Source organism: Chlamydotis macqueenii, chromosome 1, assembly GCF_036417535.1.
Source record: "Chlamydotis macqueenii isolate bChlMac1 chromosome 1, bChlMac1.mat, whole genome shotgun sequence".
Classification (NCBI taxonomy): Eukaryota; Metazoa; Chordata; class Aves; order Otidiformes; family Otididae; genus Chlamydotis; species Chlamydotis macqueenii.
This window is the reverse complement of record NC_141556.1, coordinates 91,869,129-91,890,388: the sequence shown is the minus strand read 5'-3', so window position 1 is coordinate 91,890,388 and position 21,260 is coordinate 91,869,129. Positions and strand designations below refer to the sequence as shown.

The window sequence follows — 21,260 nt, the reverse complement described above, 5'->3', positions numbered from 1 at the left end:
CAACTGACAGGCATGTTGTTTATTCCTCAACTGCCTGGATGTTATAAATTTCTCCACCAAAATAAACTAACAAAATCAAACAAATTCTCAATTGTGACAAACCATAACAAGTTGTTTCACTTATGAAATTGTAAGTGAAAAGGAATCAGAGTTCCGTTTCACAGCTGACATTTACACTTTCCAGGTAGTGAAGTCAAGGGAAGATTTGAAGATGGAAAAGATGGGAAGATTCCATCACTGGAGTCCTTGTATCATCTCAGTCTTAACAATGAAGACGCTATTAAGGACACTGGACCACTATTTTTTACACCAGTTCTGCTGAACTTCGTACACTGAAAGTAAGGAACGAAATAATCCACAATCGCCTAACGAGTGTGGCAATCACAAACAGTGCTACAATTATTTAAACATTAAATGAATAAAGCTTTAGTTCAATCAAGGTCCTACTCACATCCTACATCTAAGCAGTCTTTTTTGAGTATTTTACTAGCTAAAATCCCACAAATTTTTCCTCTTGTAATTTATTCTGCCATACACTTTGCATAGAACATCACCCTCATCTCTCTCTGAAAAACTTTTACAAGGAGCTGCCAGAGAACTGGACTAACTAACTCTGCCAAATAAAGTCTAGGAAGAATTGTAATTCAATGCTTGTGTTGTCATTGCACTTTTCAGTTAAAAGGTTCCCAAAACCTTTTTCTTGCTATCTTTAGGGGTGCTGAATTGCCATTGATTTGACGCAAGGCACACTGAACTTGGTGGGAATTTCTCTATCAACTCCAATGGGGTTTTATGTGGTCCTTCTGGCAAATATCACTAAATAAAAAAGACAGTTATTAAATCATAATATGTTGTTTCAACTTTTATCTGTTTCTTGTAGCATACTGTCTAAAGCGCTTCCAAAACACTTCCCAAGTTATAAAAATTCCCAAATTCTTACAAAATGTCAAGTGTGTTGAACTCCTCCTTGGGTAGCTGCAAGTAGATCTATTGCTATTTGGCATAGCTGCCTTGCTAGAAAATCTCCGTACTTTTTGCTTGATTCATTAGTGTAAGGGTGTATGTGGCTTTGCAATTTGTAGATTCAGGTTTATCCCAGGTTTTTCTTTAGATGTTTTACAACTCAAAACTCCCAACGAATGAGATCTGTAACTAGGAGTGACATTTCTATTTAATTTGGTTTGAAAATCTGTGTTTGACATTTTAGAATATAAACACCCCTATAGAAATACTTAACCACACACAGAGATAAAGCTCTTACTTAAACGAACTATCACAAACAAAGGGCTGGATATTTTGCAAGTACAACTTAGCATGTTTCAACTAAGATCTAAATAATCACACTGATTTTACAACATCTAAAAATGCAGCCAGACATTCTTTTGGCTAGTTGATACGCTATTTCAACAGATTGGTATTTTATCATTTCCTTCTTGCTTGATACTTAGAGCCATCTTTTCTCTATCAGTGTCACTAAATGTACCATTTGGAAGCAGGTAATAGTCAAAACATAACATAAAGAAGAGCTTTTTTTTCTGTGCCTGGACTAGTGACGTTGGTATCTTCTTCTGAGAGGCTGTTTATCAAGACAAGCTATGCTTACTGTTGAATGGCTGAAGATTAGATTGCAGCTGATTTGCCTGTTCAGTATTTCAGTGTGAAAGTGAAGCCCACCAAGCCTGCTATCCTTGAAATTCATCTCATCCCTGCTCAAAAAACATAGCACAATGACAACACTTGTGGTGGTGTGGTTTTCAGTACAATGCTCATTGTGCTGAGGCTTTCTGACAAAGTCAGTTGAAATGTCCTGCTTTTCTAGTTCCCTTCTTATTTACATCCTCTTCTCAATACATGTGCACTTCTTAATACTTTAGAAGAAGCAGACTGGGGCCATATCACCCCCTCATATGCTTCATACAGGAGAAGCCTAGAAGGTACTCCCAATTCCTCTGGTGGGCGAGCTGGCAAGCCTTGGAGGTGGCAACAAAGATCTTGAGAGAAATTGTTATAATCAAGCATAACAGCAGGCAGTGACCAGAATTTTAAAAGGCATCCTAGTGTCAAAGGAAAGTTCCTAACCTGCTAACACGCTCTTGAAAATACCTTCAGGAAATCAGTGACACCTTTAAACACATAAATGCTTTTGGTAATCTGGCATCCAACAATTAGATCTTTCCATTGCAGGGTCTCTGCAAACAGGAAGAGTGACAGCAGCATGCACGCGTAGCCACATGCAACGTATAAAACACTGCTATAAGGCTGACATTAGCCTCCCATCCTGAATATTGAGGTACGATCCAGAGAGGCTACACTGTCTACCACGCAGCAATCCACTACCTGGTTCTAGGCATCTGATCATCCCTGCATGCTACACCCTATACCCTATTCTCAAGAAACAACTGCAATCTATTCTGTTTCTGTACAAAGTGAGGGTGTCTGCGAAGCTCCAGACATTATTTGCCCCAGGCAAAATTTTCATTCACTTCAAAGGTTCAGAGGGTATTGTTCATTTACTTTATTAAAACATTTGTTCCAGTTTCAAAATATAGAAAATCTAAGAATTATGAAACATGCCTGGTCAGTCAAATGTCTGGGTACCACCAACAATCAGGATGGCAGGCCATTTTGAAGCCCTGTTTTCCAGTAAAAAAAAAAATTACTGTTCAGAAAATAGTTTCCTTTAGCAAAAAACATTTACAACTCAAAGGATCTAGATAGGTTCTCCAAAAATAAAAGACAAAGCCTAAAAACAAGGATTAGGTCAGATAAGCAAATGGTTAAAAGCAGTTAGAAATCAGGGTTGCTCTCCACTTTAATTCGATTTTGCTCTCTAAAGTACCAGCATAAAGCTCTTCTCTTACAGGGAACTAAATACCAGCTATTCCTGAAGCATTTTGAGTGAAAAAAAGAGTTCAGGAGAGCTTTCTCCTCTGAACCTCTTTATTTATCTGACCGGGATCAGGTAAAACACTGTCATTAGCACTCGCTCAGCTCCAAACTCCCGGGTGCAGCGTGCCCACTGGCATTCCGTGACTCCTGAGGGGGCCGACTGTCTGTTGAGGAGCAATGCCAGCCTCCTGCTATTCCCCCATTCCTGCTGGCACCCTGAGGCAAGCATCTGGGAGGGTATGGTGGCCCTCTCTGAAGCAGGTGCAAAGAATGGTAGTCAGCGTGTTCGCTCCCCATGAGCCTGCTGCAGGCAGACAGAAAAGCCTGGAAATCCCTCCAGTAACCCTCCCGGGGGAGAATGAGAATTTAGCCAAGTGCACTTAAGACCAAAATTGTTGCAGAAAGGAGATACGTACACTTGTTAAAATCCGTCTGTAACATTCCCTCCCATCCTCCCCTTACTGTGGACCGATCTGGATTTCTAAAGAGTATAATTATGTCTTGCACAACGATTATGAGCTTTGGGAGCTCTCAGAGAAAATTTTCTCACTGCACATGTGGCCATTGGCTGACATACCAAAAACATATCGCTCCATTTTTTTTTAATTTTATTTTTTTTTTTTAAACTTTTCATTTTGCTGGGAGAGAGGCCAAAGAGAAAGGACAGATACCCCAGCCCAGGGTTGGGTTCTGCACTATGCTGGTGTGTCCCGAAGGCCAAAGGGAAGAGCCACAAGAATGACCTTTGTTTGCTATGCTCCCATTCCTCTGCCTGCCTTCCCGCTACCAACAGCAGGACGTCTAATCTATCTGTACACCACCAACAGAGCCTTTACAATAATGTATTGATACATTCTTGATTTGCTTCTCTTATTTTATGTTTTCCCTTAAAAGACACATGAAATAGATTTTGTCTTCCCTAAAGCAGATGCTCAGAATTCACTGTATGCCCATGCAGTGATGTCAAGGTTTACAATCATTGTCAAACTTCCTGGTAGCTTTAAAAAAATCCTTTTAAAAAAACCGACTGGCAAAATGCTAACAGTAAAAATTACTATAATACACTATCCTCCTTTCTAAATTGATCACTGATGGGCTGGACATCAACTTTGTCAATGGGAGATGCCTTTGTACAGAGCATAATTAATGTTTTTAATAAAAAAATCTTTCCTGAATGAGACAACACGTTGTCAACTCATCTGAAAATGGCACCACTATATATCACAAATGATACAGCCAGTCAAGAATAAAAGAAATTATTTCACCTGCATGCTGTGAAAATTTCAAGCCACCTGTACTCGATAAAATGGAAGGTATGTAAGAATAGAGTCAGTCAGCTTGTACGCCTGAGGGTAATGGACATCATCCTTTTTCCCATCCCAGTCACCATCTTTTCCATTTCCAAAGGGCCTCCAAAGATGAAAATGAACTTGACAATCATTCTGCAAGGCAAACTGATCCTGATTCTTCCAGTCACTTTGCAATTCACTGCAGATGGTGAGAGTGAGATGTTTACTGGCTGGCAGGTAATGAGCCTCGTTGTAGGTAATAGTGATGGACGGGCAATCTTGCCTGCTGACAAGGAGACAACTCAACATGGCCACATGGCATTCATCCATGACTTCATGTAAAAGGATAGCTGTGACAATGTACACAGGTTATAGATTACCCTCCTCTGTTCATGTCAGCATGCAGCTATACTTAAGCCTTTCCAGTTCACATTTAAGTAGCGTAGAATTGATCCTGATTGTCCATGAAGGTAGAACAGTCTGATTTGTGACCTAATGTTTACTCTTCTGTAAGAAGAAACTTGATCTGTTTAAACATCTAGATACTCCCTCTTCCTAGGTAATGCCATTCATCACAGCTGTCAGTGCTTCTTTAAAAGAGAAATGACCCTCAGGCATCAAATAAAACTCTGCAGAAGAACTATGTACACCTTTGCCAAAAGAACAAGCAGCTCCTTTTTTTTTTTTTTTTTTTTTTTTTTTTGCATTGAGCTTGTATACACCTTGTGAAAGGCCTACACACACTGAATTATAAGTCAGTATTTCCATTTCCATCCCCACCCCCGTATAAAGGAACTCGTATTAAGAGACCTACACACTGTCCTAATTTTTTTTTATCTCAGACATAAGGGTAGTGGATTTGGACAAGCTCAGCCATTTGATGAGATATACTTAAGCAGCTGGTTCCGAGGGAAAATCACAGTAATTCAGAAATGCAATAGAAGATAACAGAAAAGCCCTAACTCTATTTCTCATCTCCTCGTAACTTCATACAGCGAAAATAAAAAAAATCACACACTCAACCAAATACCACTGATGTCTTTTGTTTCACCAGAACATATTCCTCTTGAAGAAAGGGGCTATGGCTAAAATCCATAAAATGCACATTTTTAAAATGAGGTTTTTTAATATATAAATATGTAAATATAGACACATTTAAACATGGGCATTGTCATTCCATGGATAGACAACACTTGGTCTTAGTTTTCCTATTCTGAACCAAATATCCTTTCCTTCCTTCCCTAGTGAAATCTGATCATTTGTACTGTACCCAGGCTTCAAGACTTGATAAACGATCCCAGTGCTATGAAAGTTTCATCCAAAACCTGTCTCTTCATAGATTCACTCCAGATATTCTTTCTACTTTAAAGACTCATGTGATCATCACTTTGATCCTTTCTCCCTCAGCTCTATTAGGGGCACCATCTCTTCAGGGCTTGCAGCTTATAAAAAGACCACCATATTTTGATATGCCTTTGATGTTGTCTTCCAAAGTATCTTTGATTTTTAAGTTCTGTTCAACTCTTTCACCATTAACCTTGATTTCACTTCGGAATTAATAGATCTATAGATTTCTTGGAAGGCTAATTTAGAAATTCTGCTTTCTCTGGTGTTATTTTTCCCCTCTTAGCTGGAAAGGTAGGTGAAGCAGTACAAAAAAACTGACCAGTGTTTGCAAAAAAAAAAAAAAGAAACTATAGATAAGCTACTACCTTCCTTGAGTTTTGAGTTGTGCTTATTGCACAAGTCTTACTGAATCATTAAGCTGTCAGCAAACGAAGTGGTTCTGCAGGATAATAATGGGCCACACAGACCTTCCACGAGGCCACTGGTGACTGAGAGCTGTTACTAAGGGATGACTCCTCAGTAGGACTGAGTCTGAGTCCTGTGCTTGAAGACTACGTCTCCCTTACATACAACAGTTGCATTCCCCCTTTTTTTGACACTCAGCAGAGAGGCTGAAGTTAAAAAGGCCAAAGGAACTGTATTGTTTGAAGTAAACTAAACAGAGAGCAGTAGAACACTTACTTAAGAGCAGAAACTGGCACTGTCTGTCAAGTCTCCTTAGTGGGTATTTTTAATTTTTAGCTTACGATATTTGAGAATTATTCCCTGCCCTCAGGCATCACTAAGTGCGACTGAAGGTTCATCTTTGCTGGTATAGGCAGATGAAGGCTAAAACCAGGTCAGCCATATACGCACACACATACTCCACAGGGTTTATTTATACACCGTAACTATGTTCAGGTGACATTGAGATACATTTCAAGTTCTTAAAAAAAAATAAAGCTCCACCTATGGAAGCTGTTATCTCAGTGTACCTCTCCTTTTTATTTAAAATGACTCTGCTCATTCCCTCATGACACTGTTTATTTCCTACTCTTTAGAAGAACAACTCAGAAGACCTTATCCCCTCTCCTCACTTAAATGAAACTGCTACTACTGGAGACAAATGCACTTAGTCCTTGCAGCAACTGGCATGCGCATATCCATCCTTTTCAGTATCTGCAGAGGGCCATCACCGCAGCCTGTTGCCTTCGCTAAGGCGCCGCCAGCACAGTTTAAGGGTCCCTTCCCAAGAGCACTCCTACTGCTACCACAATTATCATTCTGGGCTAACACTCTAACACCTAACCCTTGGGACACCCAGAGCTTCTGATAAGACAGTGCGATGAGAGAATCCAAATGCAGCTCATCAGATACGTGCCCTTTGTGATGATCCTTCCTATCACTCATCGCACTCGCTATCTAAAACATCTTTGGCAGAGAAGCACAGGCTGGGTGCTACATGACCTGTTCACAGCACTTCTCACCCTCCACCACGTAAGTGCACAGTCTAACGTCGTAGCTTGAGAGTCTCACCCAGGGCTCTCTGCGTAGCCCCATGGCCAGGCACGGTTCCTACTGTATCACGCCTTTCCCAGACTCTTAGCCCCGCTGGAAAGCATTCAGCATTGAGAGGACCCATCTTTATGCTGATAACACTAAAATATAAAATAATGCCAACAGCTGGTGCTACAAATGGCTTTTAAAAACGATGTTCATTCACTAAAATTCCTCTTGCTACTTTTGACATGAAACACGCAGTCTCTAATTATTCTGATCAAGACGGTGAAATACAAAAACAAACTTTAATTGTGTTGAACAGATATTTAATCAGGACTCACTGAACTACAGATTAAAGCTGAAATTCATAAACCATAATTACCCAATTGTCGCAAGCTTTTTGGTCCACATTCTGCTTCCGTCTGGGCGTCTGGCACTTTGCCCCGAATTTCTTTTAGTGTCTTCTCAGTTTCATTGCTGTTCATGTTTTCCAGCAGAGATTTAGCACAGATTATAAAATATCTGTTCTTGGCAACTTTATTAGTTGTTTTTTCTTACAAAGATGATATCCCACCTATCCCCATCCTGGGGCTGAATGAACAGGCGTATGCTATGGGTCATTTCTTGCCATAGGCTACCTCTTCTTCCTGCCAGGGTCCGTGGTATTCACCTATCCTACTCAGATTCTGATTCCCTGACCACTGCCGTGCCTCCAGATCATCATCTTTGAGTACGCCATCTGACATACCTACCATGAATTATTCCTTCTTTTCTCCAGAGACAGAAGTGGGTGCAATCTGGTTTCCTGTTTTGGTAGAGGCTTTTTAATGTGCTTGATGCCCTGTACTTATATTTAAGAAAACATGATGAAAGAAATACACTTCCCATGGGAAGCAGAGAGTGGTGAGGTATATGCTAACCACCAGTTCTTCAGGGAATTAACTGCACGGGCTCAGACTGCCTCCTGAGAAAATTACAGATTGTCCTTTAGCATGGAGAGACTGACTGTGCCAGAGAAACATGGCTGTCGACAGCAGTTTTCTGGGGACCTCCATATACTATCTACAGGTTATGGAGGTACTCTGAACGCAAGGATTTGATTTAACACATATGGGAAAGTGGTATTGACATCCAGTGTTTTTACAGCGACTCATGCTCCCAAGTACGCACAATCCAGTGTTCTCTGCTAGGCTGAGTTTTCTAAGTCACAAAATTTTCATGCCTAGCCACACTATATTGTACTTCAGCAGAAAAGGCATGCATCTCAAAGGTGAAAGCGGTGTCCATTAGGATGAGAGAGACAATACAGGAGAGGTTAGGAAACGGTACTCCAAGAGCCTTTGTGAGAGCTTATCTCTTGCTCCACAAAGATGTCTAAACTACAGATCAAGTGCCTTTGACACAACTTTCCTTTCTATTTTCACTGTGGCCTTCCATGATTTCGGATGGAATAAGCGGAAGAAATGCTATTAAAAAATTTCAGAGAACTAACAGCCAGAAGGTAAAACTTTGCTGCCATTGTACCACATTAGAGGCAGGTCCTGCACAAGGACAATGCTGCACTTGCTGGGAATGGATGGGAGTTTAGTTACATCTTGCTTATTTGCATAAGTGATCTGTCCACAAAAGTGCTCACACTGCCTTGAAAATTCAAGACCCTTCAAATTTCTCATGTCAGAGGACGCCCCTTGAAAAAACATCCTTCAAAGTCTCCACTGCAGAACTTCCCTCACCTAGAATCATTCTCAGGACTTTGCAGGGAAAGGTTATGATGTAGCCTTTCAGACACAGGAAAAGCAGCTTGCCAAACTGCAGGTCAAGCTGGTGAACAGGAAAGACACTTTACCCTACCAGAACGGTGAAGTAGGTTTCCATGCTGGCACCAGACCTGCACAGCCAGCCTGCTCAGTTGTGGGGCAACACAGAACTGTCGGCCTTAACCCCTCTTAAATTCGGGGCATGAGACAGGGTGGAGGGAGAAACAGAAAAGATGACAGTGTGGAAGCATGGGTTCTCATCTCTCTGTTAAAGATACAGAAAAGAGTGAGCTTGATAAAAAAAAATCAGACAGTCTTCCATGTGTACCTGCTTAAAAAATGGATGGCCTTCCACACGTACCTGCTACTGCTTTTGTTTTAAGAGCTGGAACGTTCTTGAAGAACTCTGAGTCTGGGTGAAGATATACATAACCACATATCGAAGCTCTGCCAGAGGTATTTGTCCTTCATGGTCATTCATAAAATTCAAACAATTACCTTTACTATCCTGACAAGAAGTAGAAGAATATAAGCTGAACCTTTACCTATTTCCTTGGACCTATTCTCAGCTAACGTGCAAAACATACATGCAGGGGTTTTTTTGTGCATCTTTCAGACATTTTTTATCATCAAAAACACTATTTCACACACTTATTTCTATCATGGTCATTTTGCCCTATCTCCACTTCTACTTCTTTCAAAGAACGAAGAAGTTCTGTTCTCACTGAATCAGTCACATACCTTCCTCATCAGCTTCCTTTAGAGCAAGTCTTAAGCGAGCAGCAGCGTACCACCTTAGCAGTCACTGCTGCACGTATATCAAACTGCTTTTCTGTTTGTTTGCTTTTGAAACCCTCTCTGAAGCTTTCACGACTTGGCTGACTTGAAGGTCTCTGCAAGAACCCGTATCTCGCACCTCACAGCAGTCAGATACCAGACTGGGAAGACAGAATCCCAAGGAGAAATATGCTATTTCTTCTGTTCTCCATTTCTTTTCCTACATAAGAGAGATCTGATTCTTTTTGTCAGGCACACAGTCTGAAGTCTAGTCACAGCTAGGTCTTTGCATCCCATGCAGAAGCCTGACAAGAACACTTGCCGCTGGACAGCGGATGGCTTGCCATACAAGGCAAGCTTGATTTTTCCACAAGCAAATTGTTTTCCAGTTTGGCACAGTTGTTTGTCCAAGGGTTTCAAGCTCCGTATTTAAAGAGTGATAAAGAAATTACTATCTGGTGTTAGTGTCATTCTTCATTCAGACTGTTCCTCTGAAAACAGCCTACAGCCTTTGAGATGCAAAATGTATTGTTTTAATGCAGTCAAGGTCCCTGCTTGCTCCATTGCTAAATCTATTTAGCAGATTCTTCTTGGTATAATCTGTCCCCAGACCTGCGGAAGCTCAGTGATTTTAAGTGTTTTAAGCTAATGATAATGGTTAGTGCTGAGAACAGATGTACCTGGCTGTGGTGTGATCTATTCTATTAGGCTGTTAGGAGCTGTGTATTCATATTGACTTACCGTTTTATGTCTATTTTCAAGGTGTGATGGCTGCACGGGGTGTAGTCTGTTTTTTTCCCCTGACATATGAAGTATCATCATGTCTGTGGTTTTTGATACATAGTGACTGCACAGAGACAGAGATGGAGAGCATCCGCATGTTGTTTTCATGTCTTCCCAAGATTCTGTACGTCTGTTTTTGCTGTCCACTGTCAAGATTATGGGAAGCAGTGATGTATACCTCTATTCATACCGGACCATAACCCAGGAAATGGTTGTACAGATAAGATGTGCATGCAGAGAGTTTGATGACTACGCCAGGTATTGTAGAAGTTTACTTTCCCTGGTGTGAAGGCATTGTGCACGAGTGAATTCCCTATCATTGGTGGCTGCGCGTAACATGTTAAGTGGAAGCTGTTTTACTATTCTTCTCTATCCATAATGCAACAGAGTGTAAAACTCTTCAGTCAAACAAATAAATGGTGCTTCACTTCCCTTCAGCACAATGAGGTGAAATTTCTGCTCAGAATTATTTTCCTGGTCATATCACAGGCTTGGTCTTGACATTCACAAACATCTGCTATTGCCACCCTTGGGGACAACATGCTATTTGGGCTGTGCTGTAGAGGAGGCCTTGTATCTTAAGGCCTTACCTCAGTCCTCCAACACATAAGCAAATCCTTCCTACTTACATGGACTACACCACGGATGTCCTGCCAGTAGGAGCTACAGAATTAAGCTCTTGCAGAACAAATGCAACCTTAACTGGTCCATGTTATCGCAGAGCAACAGGAGACATGCCTATTGAAAGTGAATGCAGCTTCCTTAAACAAATCTCATGCATGTAACCTCTTCCCTGGGAGAATTCAAAAAGCAGACGCAAATAACCACATGGGGCTCTAGCAGAGACACCATCTCCACCCTGGCTAAATGAACGGAACTTATAAAGGGAAGATCCAACAAGGTTAAAATCCAAGACCATTTAAACAACCATAACCACAGACAAGCTGAGAGGATGCAACCACAAGGCAAGACACGAGATCTCAACAGAGGCATGTAAAATACTGTCCTGATCTGGAAAGATTAACTGAAGGTGTCACAGCGCATACTTTAAGCATGGAGCTCAGTGTAGTGATGTGCTGCAAGGCTAGAAAGAAGAGGTTAAAATGTTAAATTCGGGAGCCTCTTTTTCTGATTGTTTGGCCAACTCGACTAAAGCAGAGCCCACCTAAATGACAGGCACTATAAGCTTAATTCTACAGCTTCAGGTCTCTTAATCAAAGAATGACACCAGTATCATAAATTTAATTTTCATTTCAATACAAAGAAAATATAACTCAGATGTAACTGATATACATTCTCTCAGTTCCCTAAACCATGTTCTGAGCACTTTGTCTCTTTGGAAATGGAAATGCATTCTTATGAAAACACCACAGGTTAAACACCTAGGACATTGCTTCATAAAGTAGATAATTTTACTATGAAAAGAAAGAATATATAAAGATAAATTCTAACCTATTTCTGACCTTTGTGGTTCTGCCTATACATGAATTTATCTTTTTTTTTTTTTTTCCCTCTTGTTACCCCATTTTCTTCCTAAGTTCATCTACCACAGGAGTCAATTTGCACTGCATAGCCCCTCAGAACGTGTGCTATAAACATCCTTACCTTTTCCCAAATCCCTCTTTCCCTTGTCAGGATTTATACAGATGCATAGGGAAAAAGGCCTGGTATCTGACATTTAAGAAGAATCTAACAGAAAATGCAATCTAACAGAAAGTGCATTAAGATTTTCTACTTGGTAGTCAGAAGGGAGTGAAGGCTGTTTGCCCACTGCTAAGAGATTGGTCTGTGTTTGAAGCTGAGATCTCTGGTTTTGCAGCTGGTACAGCTACCTCTGTCTTAGATTTTACATTCCGGTTAATAAGATTAATTTTTTAGCATGGGAAGAATTCATGTTTGTTGGAAATCATGTTGGTGGAATCAGGTATTACTCAATAAAAACCCAATTTAAGTGGCAGTAATCTGGGACCTCATACATTAGGACTGTACCAGCTATGCCTGGATCACATTTTTAAGGCATGTTTCTCAGCTATGATGTTGAGAAATTTCTATGGCTTTGGTTTTAAATGCAAATTGCTGTTGATAGAATTTAAACTAAAGTTCATGATGCAAAATACAATATGAGAAGCTCTAAAAATGCTTCCTTACCTTACATCACTCTAGTGATCCTACTCATCTCCCATTTGTTATCTCTATGCATACAAGTTATCTGTATATACTAGACTGTGGGTCTTTGCAAGAGGCGGCCTAGACTCAGATAATGATGCTTTTTAAACTTCAAGTAACAATAGTGACAAGAAGTATCATCTGGAAATTGCAAAATTCATCCCCATAACCTCCCAGGCCAGGCAAGAATTCCCAAAAGATTCAGGTATTTATACAGATACTGAGAACATACGAGAAAATCCCCTCAGGTTTCCAACACAAATCAGCCACTTGGGTCATTCTGGCATTGATCATCGCTTGGCTCCTTGCTCTGCTCTCTGATGTATATATCACAAGCTGCTGTGAAGAACAGGGTGTAAGGCTGGGGAAGGGGCACAGAGCCGACGGCCAGCCGTAGCAATACGACTCAGCGTGAGCACACCACTGGTCTCCTTCACACAGCCACTGAAGCGGTGGTCTCTGTCCAGCCAACACTGGTCTCCTCCACTTCTGCCGCTGCCTGTCCCCTGGCAGGACCACCCCTGGGTGAGTGGCAGCATGGGGACATTTCGGGCAGGACAGTAGCTAAGGGAACATGTAGGGTCAGTGGGAGAGGAGGAGGCAAGGAGGTGAGGGGGCTGCTGAATGACAAGAGGCATCAAGGCAAAAATCCAAAGACACACAGAGGCACCCTGCTACACCTCCCGGCACAGAGCCCCTGCAATGGCAGCGTTTTCACCAGCCTAGACAGGCAGACAGGACCGAGACCCTTCTCACCCCAGTGACCTCAGCCCGCAGAGGAGGAGTGACAAGCACAAGGCCCAATAAAGGCAAGAGAAGACATGTGAGACAGACAGATGTTTTCTATCCATAAGTCTCTAAAGTGAGAGAGGGCCAGTATTTCTTACAGTTTTTTTTAAACGTCATCAGACGTGAGTTCTCACCAGCAGGCAATGAGGCCAGAATTGCTCTTACACTGACAGGGGGAAGTGGCAAAACTGGCACCGCAGCCAGCTGAATCGGGATCTAGTCATGAAAAACAAATAAGCACTGCGTGGCATATAAGGTGCACCATAGCTTACAAGATAGCTGAACACCTGCCTTTTTCCCCTTTGGGAAGTACTTGTGCCAACTACCACAACCAATGGCAACTCATGGCCCAGAGCTAAACCGGACCAAGCCCACAGAGGGTGCAGGGGCCTGGGGAAGACGGTGATACACCTGCAGTGTAGGGTGGGGAGAGTGATGATATTCTATGATTCTATGATTCTGTTAAGCAAACAAGAATTGCTTCTGTAACCAGAAAGGAAACAGGAAGATGGCAAAAACCTATTTTGACATGACACAGAGAGGAAAGCATTCATTAGTTTCTAGTAATAGCCTTGATTCTTGTAGCAATCTTTATAAACTGACCAGAGGTATCACTTGTAATTTGCTTGTCAACCCTACACTTCTGAAGAATCTTCTCATAAGGAGGGGAAAAAAATCCCTAATCGTTAAAAACAACCCCAGGCTGTGCCTTCAGGTTTTGGTCTGAATCCAGTACCCACAACAGAAACCTTTCAACAGAAGGCAGGAAGGACTTCTCAGGGAAAAACTACACATTCCCAGTAAAAATTGACCTTTTTCCCCCCTCCTCCCAATCTCATTATTTCCAAAATATACAAAGAAAAGACAAGATTGTTGGGATTTCTATAAGAAGATTTGGCAGGTTTTTCACATTTGTTTAGACTGTAAGATATAATTTGAATTTGGGGCTTGCCTGTCTCTCTCTCTCACTAAGAAGAAGAATGAGTTATTTGTTCTCTGAATAAGTATTTGTTATTAGTGGATCAGACATGGATAAGGTATATTATTACAACCATGTTTGTTAGGTATGATTTACATTGTTTGCTGCATATCATCTTAGGCTGTCTTTAATTTTGTTATACTTTAGGGGGTTTTTGTTTGGTTTTATGCATTTAGTCACAGTTGGTTGTGTTTTGAACTTTGAAAAAAATTAACACAAAGGAAATTAAAAAAAGAAAAAGAAAATATTTTCAAAATGATGTGGAAATCAAATCTATCCCTCAGTAATTTGATTTGCAGGAAATGGAGAGCAAAGCATTACAAAGTATTACAAACAGAATGCCTTGAAGTGCATCATAATTACTTACATGTGCAAATACATTGTCTAGGTTTAGGCATTCAGTTAATAATAGTCATAATAATTCTATGCCCTTACACACTGTCTTTCATCCTAGCTTCTCCAGGTTTGCGTAAGCAATCATTAACTAATGCTTGGGTACCTGCAAGTGCTCTCTTGCTTATACGGATGGAGAAATAGGGGCAAAAGCCCTCCATGTTCAAGGACAAAATATGATTTGGTGTCAAGGTAGGAGAGAACTACAGATGCCAGTTTTCTAACTACAGGCTGATCAGAGATTCAGAAGTCTGTAGCTGATTCTACATTTCTACAACTTAACAGCTCCATAAGAATGAAGAAGTGCAAAAAATTGCATCTTAGACCTTCTCCTCCACAAAGTTTAAAGCCTGAAAATTGACATAAATCAGATCCATGTCTAATCTTTGGTGGAACTCGGGTAAATACAAAAATATACCAGTATTTTGTATCAAAGCATAAAGACTGACAAATTTGCTTCATTTGGAACTCCTTAATCAGTGTGAATGGCTCTCATCGGAGGCTCCATAAATTATTTTTGTGGATCACACGTCCTTTGTGGAAATCCGGGCTGAATGTCGAAGGAATCTGGAAAAAGTTATTCCATCAAGTTCAGTTGTTAAAGAAAGTCCCAAACGCCAATTTAATGCCTGAAGATTATTCTCACACTGATCTCTTTAAGTACCTGAAACTTGTAACAAAACTCTGAGCATGTCATATTACCCAAAAGCTTTTCTACAGTTCCTGCCAGGGGAGAAATGCTGGATTTTATACTCTTCTACTGTTTACTTCCATGCCATTTTTTAACTGCACAACTGCACTGCTTTCTCTCCCAAGCCAAGAGAGGAACCCATGGCTTCTGCAGTCCAGGCCCTTTGCTCCTTGCTAGTCAAAACTCCATCATTAATTTAGTAGAATATATGTTTTCATGCTTCACTAGACCACCAAAACCCAAGACGGCCAAATTATTTTTGCTGTTTCATTTAGCCATGCGATAATGCTAATGCTTTAAACTACTACCTGCTGAAATAGCAATAAGCGCTGCACTGCAGTTACTGACCCACGCAGCTATACAACTGCCTGTTGGAAGGATTTGACATTTAACACATCCCATTTTTGTTTAGCCTACATTTCTGTGCTCCATGTAGCTGCAACAAGAAAGCGTTTCTCTATACATTTCCATTACCTGTTATGCTTTACACTAATAAAAACACTGGATATTACTTATTTGTCTGGCTGACTGACAAAGCCAGGCATCAAAGCATCATTCCAGTGTCACATACTTCAACACTCTAATCTTTCAGAACTTGTAAAGCAATCTCTTACGGCTTTGTGGGCTGTGAGATCACCCTGACAAACTGTGATAATGTTGGCAATCTCCGAATGGGTGTTCATTTGCAATCTTACTACAGAGGAATTGCTACGTTTCCAAATTTGAGGGCTTGATATAATCTGTCTCCACAAAGCTATCAGGGCCTGTCATAAGGCTGTCTGTGACCCAGGGATTTTATGGGGTTAATATCTATCCCCAGTGCAACTTCACTGTAAGCAGCAGAATTACCTAGAATATGACTTTCTCTATCTGCTTGCTTGCTTTCTCTTTATTTAAAATACCCCTTATTTGGGTTTTTTTCTTTTAAGTGCAAAAAGCACTTAACATCTGAGTCAGGTAGGGGAGATTGTCGTCCAAATCATGAGCAGTTTCTTACAGTTCATGCCAAGCCCTCTGCTCCCCTCATCACACTTAGCGACTGAGAAACAATGCAAATGTCAGGTCAGGCGACAAAGCTATTGCCATCATCTCTTCCCTTCCGTATGCTCCCAGTACTGGCAGTCTCTGGGCTGCAGTCCACAGGATATCCACAATTATGGCCCAGATTGAGGGAGGGGTAGAAAAACGATGGTACTCTGCCAAGTATGTCAGAACCTGAAGTTGATCCATTTTAAAATTGAAGCTGGGGACTGTGGGACAGCACCGTGTTCTCTATAATCCATCTAAATAAAGGAAAACAACTTATCATCTACCAAAAAAAAAAAATCACAGTTAGTGCAGACCTAACATAAATAACTATTTTATATTTGCCTCTGAATCTTATCTTTAACTAAAGAAATATGCTGTCTTGACGTAGCAGGAAGATTTTCAAAATGCCATAAGACTGTTAAGTACCTCGAGAAAAAGTGAGACAGAGAATCAGGCTTCATCATATTTATGAGGGCCACAAAACTGCTAGTGAAGTCATTTAATTTTGAAATTACTTAGGAGTCCTTTAGAAAAGCCGGGAACACAGGATGGAAATAGAAAACTAAAAAAAGTGCATCCAGCATTTCAAAGTAAGTTCCCTGCAGAACACCCTTTCCCTGCTACCATCCCCTTAGGCACATACACCAGCTGGGCGCAGTTAACCAAAGAGCCTCACCAAATCCTGCTCAGGGTGTGGGTGAGCTGCTGGGACCTGGCCACAGTTGGGTCAAAAAGCCTGTGCCAGGGCACATGTGCTCCACGTCAGCCCGGCACTGGAGCACAAGCTTAGCTTTAAGCACTCGCTTGGATATTCGGCCGAACTAATGCTGGGATGTTCTGCTATTTTTAGAACATTTTCACAAATGAAGCTCCCTTCCTCAGATGATTCCATGTAATCGAAACAAAAATTGTTAAAGATGCACTGGACTTTGTTTTATCCTTATTTAAGCTATTTTCTGCATTTCATTCTCTATGGAAAAATAAACTCAGTGTCACTATCCGACCTCAGGAATAAGCACCTAGCTGTAATGCTACTGGAAAATTTCTGAATCCAAATAAGTTCCAAACTTGTATTTTGGACCAAAATTACAGCAAACTTGCTCCTGCTCTTGTTTTTAGCAAAACGCCTACTGCTTTTACCAGGAGCAGCAATTATCCCTCGTGTCTCTTTAATCCTTCAGAAAAGTGTGTGCAGCCTTGGAAGGTAAACGTTTTAATGTGTGTATTATCTTACCGAAGTCAGTAGGTTGCGTGGCTACTAAAAAAAAAAAAAAAAAAAGGCTGCATGGAAAAATAGCAGAGAGATCCATGGGCTTCAAAAGGTTAAACAGTTTCACTAATACAAACACTGCAGATGGGATGGTCCTGAACACAGCAATGAAAATGGTATGTGCTTTTCCTTCCTAAAACCCCCTTCTTGAGGGCTAATGTTTTTATTTTACAATAAGCTGAGAACTGGTGAGTAGACTTGCATACTAGTTATTATTTGACTCTTTTCTACATAAACCTATTTTTAAAGAAGAAAAAGTCAAAAGAAGGAGCCCTACCTCTCAGCTAGTGGCACTTTAGAAGCTTTTTGCCTACCACAGCAGAATGATAATAATGTTTCTCCTTTTTCATTTATATTTTTTAGCACTTTTAATACTGACAATAAATCACTATGCACCCAAAATTTTCTGAAAAATAAAGAAAAGAAACTATCACTGGTATATCACTATCTATAGAGGGGAAGAATATAGAAACATATTAAATTTACCATAAACAAGGGATTTCATGCCATTACAGCAACTTTTAATGGAATTCATTTGTCATATAAATTATGTCCCTGGGGATATCCCATAAAATTAATTAGGTCAAAGAGGGAAGCAAAACAAATCAAAAACTTCTCAAAACTCCAGCAAACAATAGGTTTTAAACATAGCAGCATCAACAACCTAACTGTAAAGTTCTTCCCTTCTCTTCCTCTATTCTTCTTTCCAGGAGACCAAGATCATCAGATTGAGAACCATCTCGGCCCACCAAGATCAAGGAAATCATATAGGTTTAAGTACACAACACTTCTTAAATTGTAAAGTTTGCAAGCAGCTCTGTCTTTCCAAACTAGAAACTCCCTGGAAGAATTCTGAAATACAATTTAGTGAAGACATTCATTGTGTCAATGTGGCTTTCAAGCACAATTGCAAAATCTGGTCATGATACACTCATCACACACACAGAAAAGCAAAGGGGAGGAGGGCAGAAGAAAACAATAAGAATTTTAGACAAATTTTAATACTGGCCAAACTCATCCTCAAATGAAAACTCTGAAGTTTTGCCTGCTCATTAGCTTCTCAAGAGTTTAGGGAAAAAGGAATTTGCCCATGTACTTTTCCTGTAACCACTCTGGCTTCATTTTGTGCAAGAAACAAGACTTAGCTTTTTTCACTCTTCTCAGCACAGCTCATGGAATTGGAAGTGTTGATACACACAGACAAAATCCAACACATTTTCTGATCCCATTCAGAACACAGATCAAACTTTGCTCTTCCTGATGCCTGTGCCACCTTCCAGTGTAGACTTGAGTAATACAGGCAGAATAGAAAGACAATAAAATAAAGGGGAGTGACTGAGTTGATGGTGCTTGATCAATGACATTAACAGACTGCACTAATGGATAACTCCACAGCACAAATTTCACCTGGATCATGTGAGGGCATGAGATCACATTTCTGCCAGCCCTTCTATGTGTTAATGTTAGCAGCAGGGAACAAAAGGTATCAGATAAGGCATGAAGCTTGCTGGTAAAAGTCAACACATCAAAATATATTTTTAAAACTGCATCAGAAGAATGAATTTATAATGGATTCGTGCCTTGCGTTTTGAGGTGACAGAGTTCTCGATCTGGTAGAAAGTTCCCAAAGCTCGATTTACTACATTGTCAAAACACAGCCTGAGGGGACAATCTGACTTACAGCATCTTTATGACTGGTGATGAAAGAACCTCGCTTGGCTTTTAGATCCTAAGTTTGGCTCAAGATAGTGCAGTAGAGAACAGAACATCTTTTATTTTATGCTGGGAGTTCACAGTGTTCCTCTTCAGCACAGAATTAGGTTTTACTGTATAGAATTCTCACACACGGCTCACTGATGGGTTAGAATTCACACCTTCAGATTTTGGGGATATACTTAACACCCTTCATTGTTACTGCTACTAAAGAGACAAATTACAGTGTCCTTATGTCATTGTAGCATCTGTAACAGAAACCTTTAGAATATTCGGGAAAAAAATGTGTCTTTTACCAGGCCACAGCATGTCTTATTCAGCCTTGGAAAGGCTTCAGAGTGCAGTAACCACATTAATCGGACATTATATGAACAGCCAAGTATAGCTCAGTTACTGTGCAGCTTTTACTGTTCCTTGTCATGTTGTTTTAAAACACATTTCATGTTTTAACCAGTCATATATACATATGAAAGCATTGCACAACACTGGACAATGCTACAGATCCACAGGAAATAATTGTTTCACAAACATGAAGCAATCTGCCCCAATATAAATAGCATGGCCCAAATCTGTTCTAAATTATGCTTATGCAAATCCATGGGAAGTCAACCAGTACCACTAACAGAACAGATAAGAGCATGTAAAAATATAAAATACGGCTCTGCTGTACAGCTATCCACAGGCCAAAGCCTGCCAGCCTGCCATCACTTACATTCTCCTACTTTCCCAGCATGGCTTTACAGGAAATAAGAAAAATAAGAGTATCTGGGATTTCTAGTTCTCTCAGGCACTGGAGGACACATGTCCAAGAACATATGGACATAAATGTGTCAGCATCCTACATCACTCTCATTTCAAGAATGTTATTAATTTTTGTGGGTGGAGTCCAAAATTTTAATGCCATATTAGCACACAGTGGCTGTTTCTGCAATACACATGTCACAGGGAGCATATGTGTAGCAGTCCAAGGATAGCATTTGAACTCTATTTTAAGTGATTTTCTGAACTGTAATACTCTCAAAAGATGAAGCATTGATGCTACTAGCAGAGTATTTCACAACTTTTCTCTTCACATTTTCATCCATCCACTTCAGTTCTGACCTCCAGCATATTAAGCTGTTGCAGATCTGGACTCTCCACACACAGCTGTTTCAACAAATCTCATTTTGCTCTATAATGCACAGTGTGTGACTTAAGGATTGGTATTTTCCATGCTGAACCACATTATATGCGTGCTGTATGCTACTCTAGGCAAAAAGCAAGACTAAGATCAGAAAATTCTTCATCGTGCTAGCTTTACCTAAATTTCAATCCAAATCTTCCCAAATGAATCAGCCTCTTTACCAAACTCGCAGGTACAGACAGATACTGTGGGTATCAGCCATGCAACTGCTCCAACTGCATACGGTGAGAAATGTATTGCCAAGGGCTTTTCGGCTGTGAATCAACAGGTGGTTTGGCACCGAGATTTCTACCTGTTTGTGGTTTTCATCTTTGGTTTCAAGACAGAAAACGAGACGATACCTTTCAATGCCGCATCTCAAGCAGGCTGTACGGAGAGCGAGGTTTCATTCCAACCAAATCTCTCTCTCTCTTGCAAAGCTGAGGAAAACTGCCAACCACTGCTGCTCTCGCCATCAAAATATGATGTAGATGTTAGGAAAAGGCAAAACAAAGGGAGAGAAGAAGAAGAGAAATCTAAGCTTTACATAAACAACAAACTGTACGTAATGACTGTATCTGAGGACAACAAAATAAAAGGTACTGACTTTAGTGTAAGGAAACAAATAAACAAAACCTTGGAACAGCTTAATCTGAGAGATTTTTTTAGTTCATTGGATGCAGAGAAATTTTGTTTACATTTAGTTCCAAGGGATATAATATACTTTGGAAACATATCATAAACTTA

At 40.5% G+C, this 21,260-nt stretch overlaps 1 long non-coding RNA gene across 1 annotated transcript in view; it reads right to left on the bottom strand.

Annotated features, from left to right (window-relative positions):
- Positions 1-20,875: 20,875 nt before the first annotated feature.
- LOC147602201 (uncharacterized) overlaps positions 20,876-21,260 on the bottom strand; it is a 332,633-nt gene continuing 332,248 nt past the window's right edge. The window contains exon 5 of the long non-coding RNA XR_015260408.1: positions 20,876-20,976. This is a non-coding gene — a long non-coding RNA (uncharacterized LOC147602201). The remainder of the gene's footprint in view (positions 20,977-21,260) is intronic.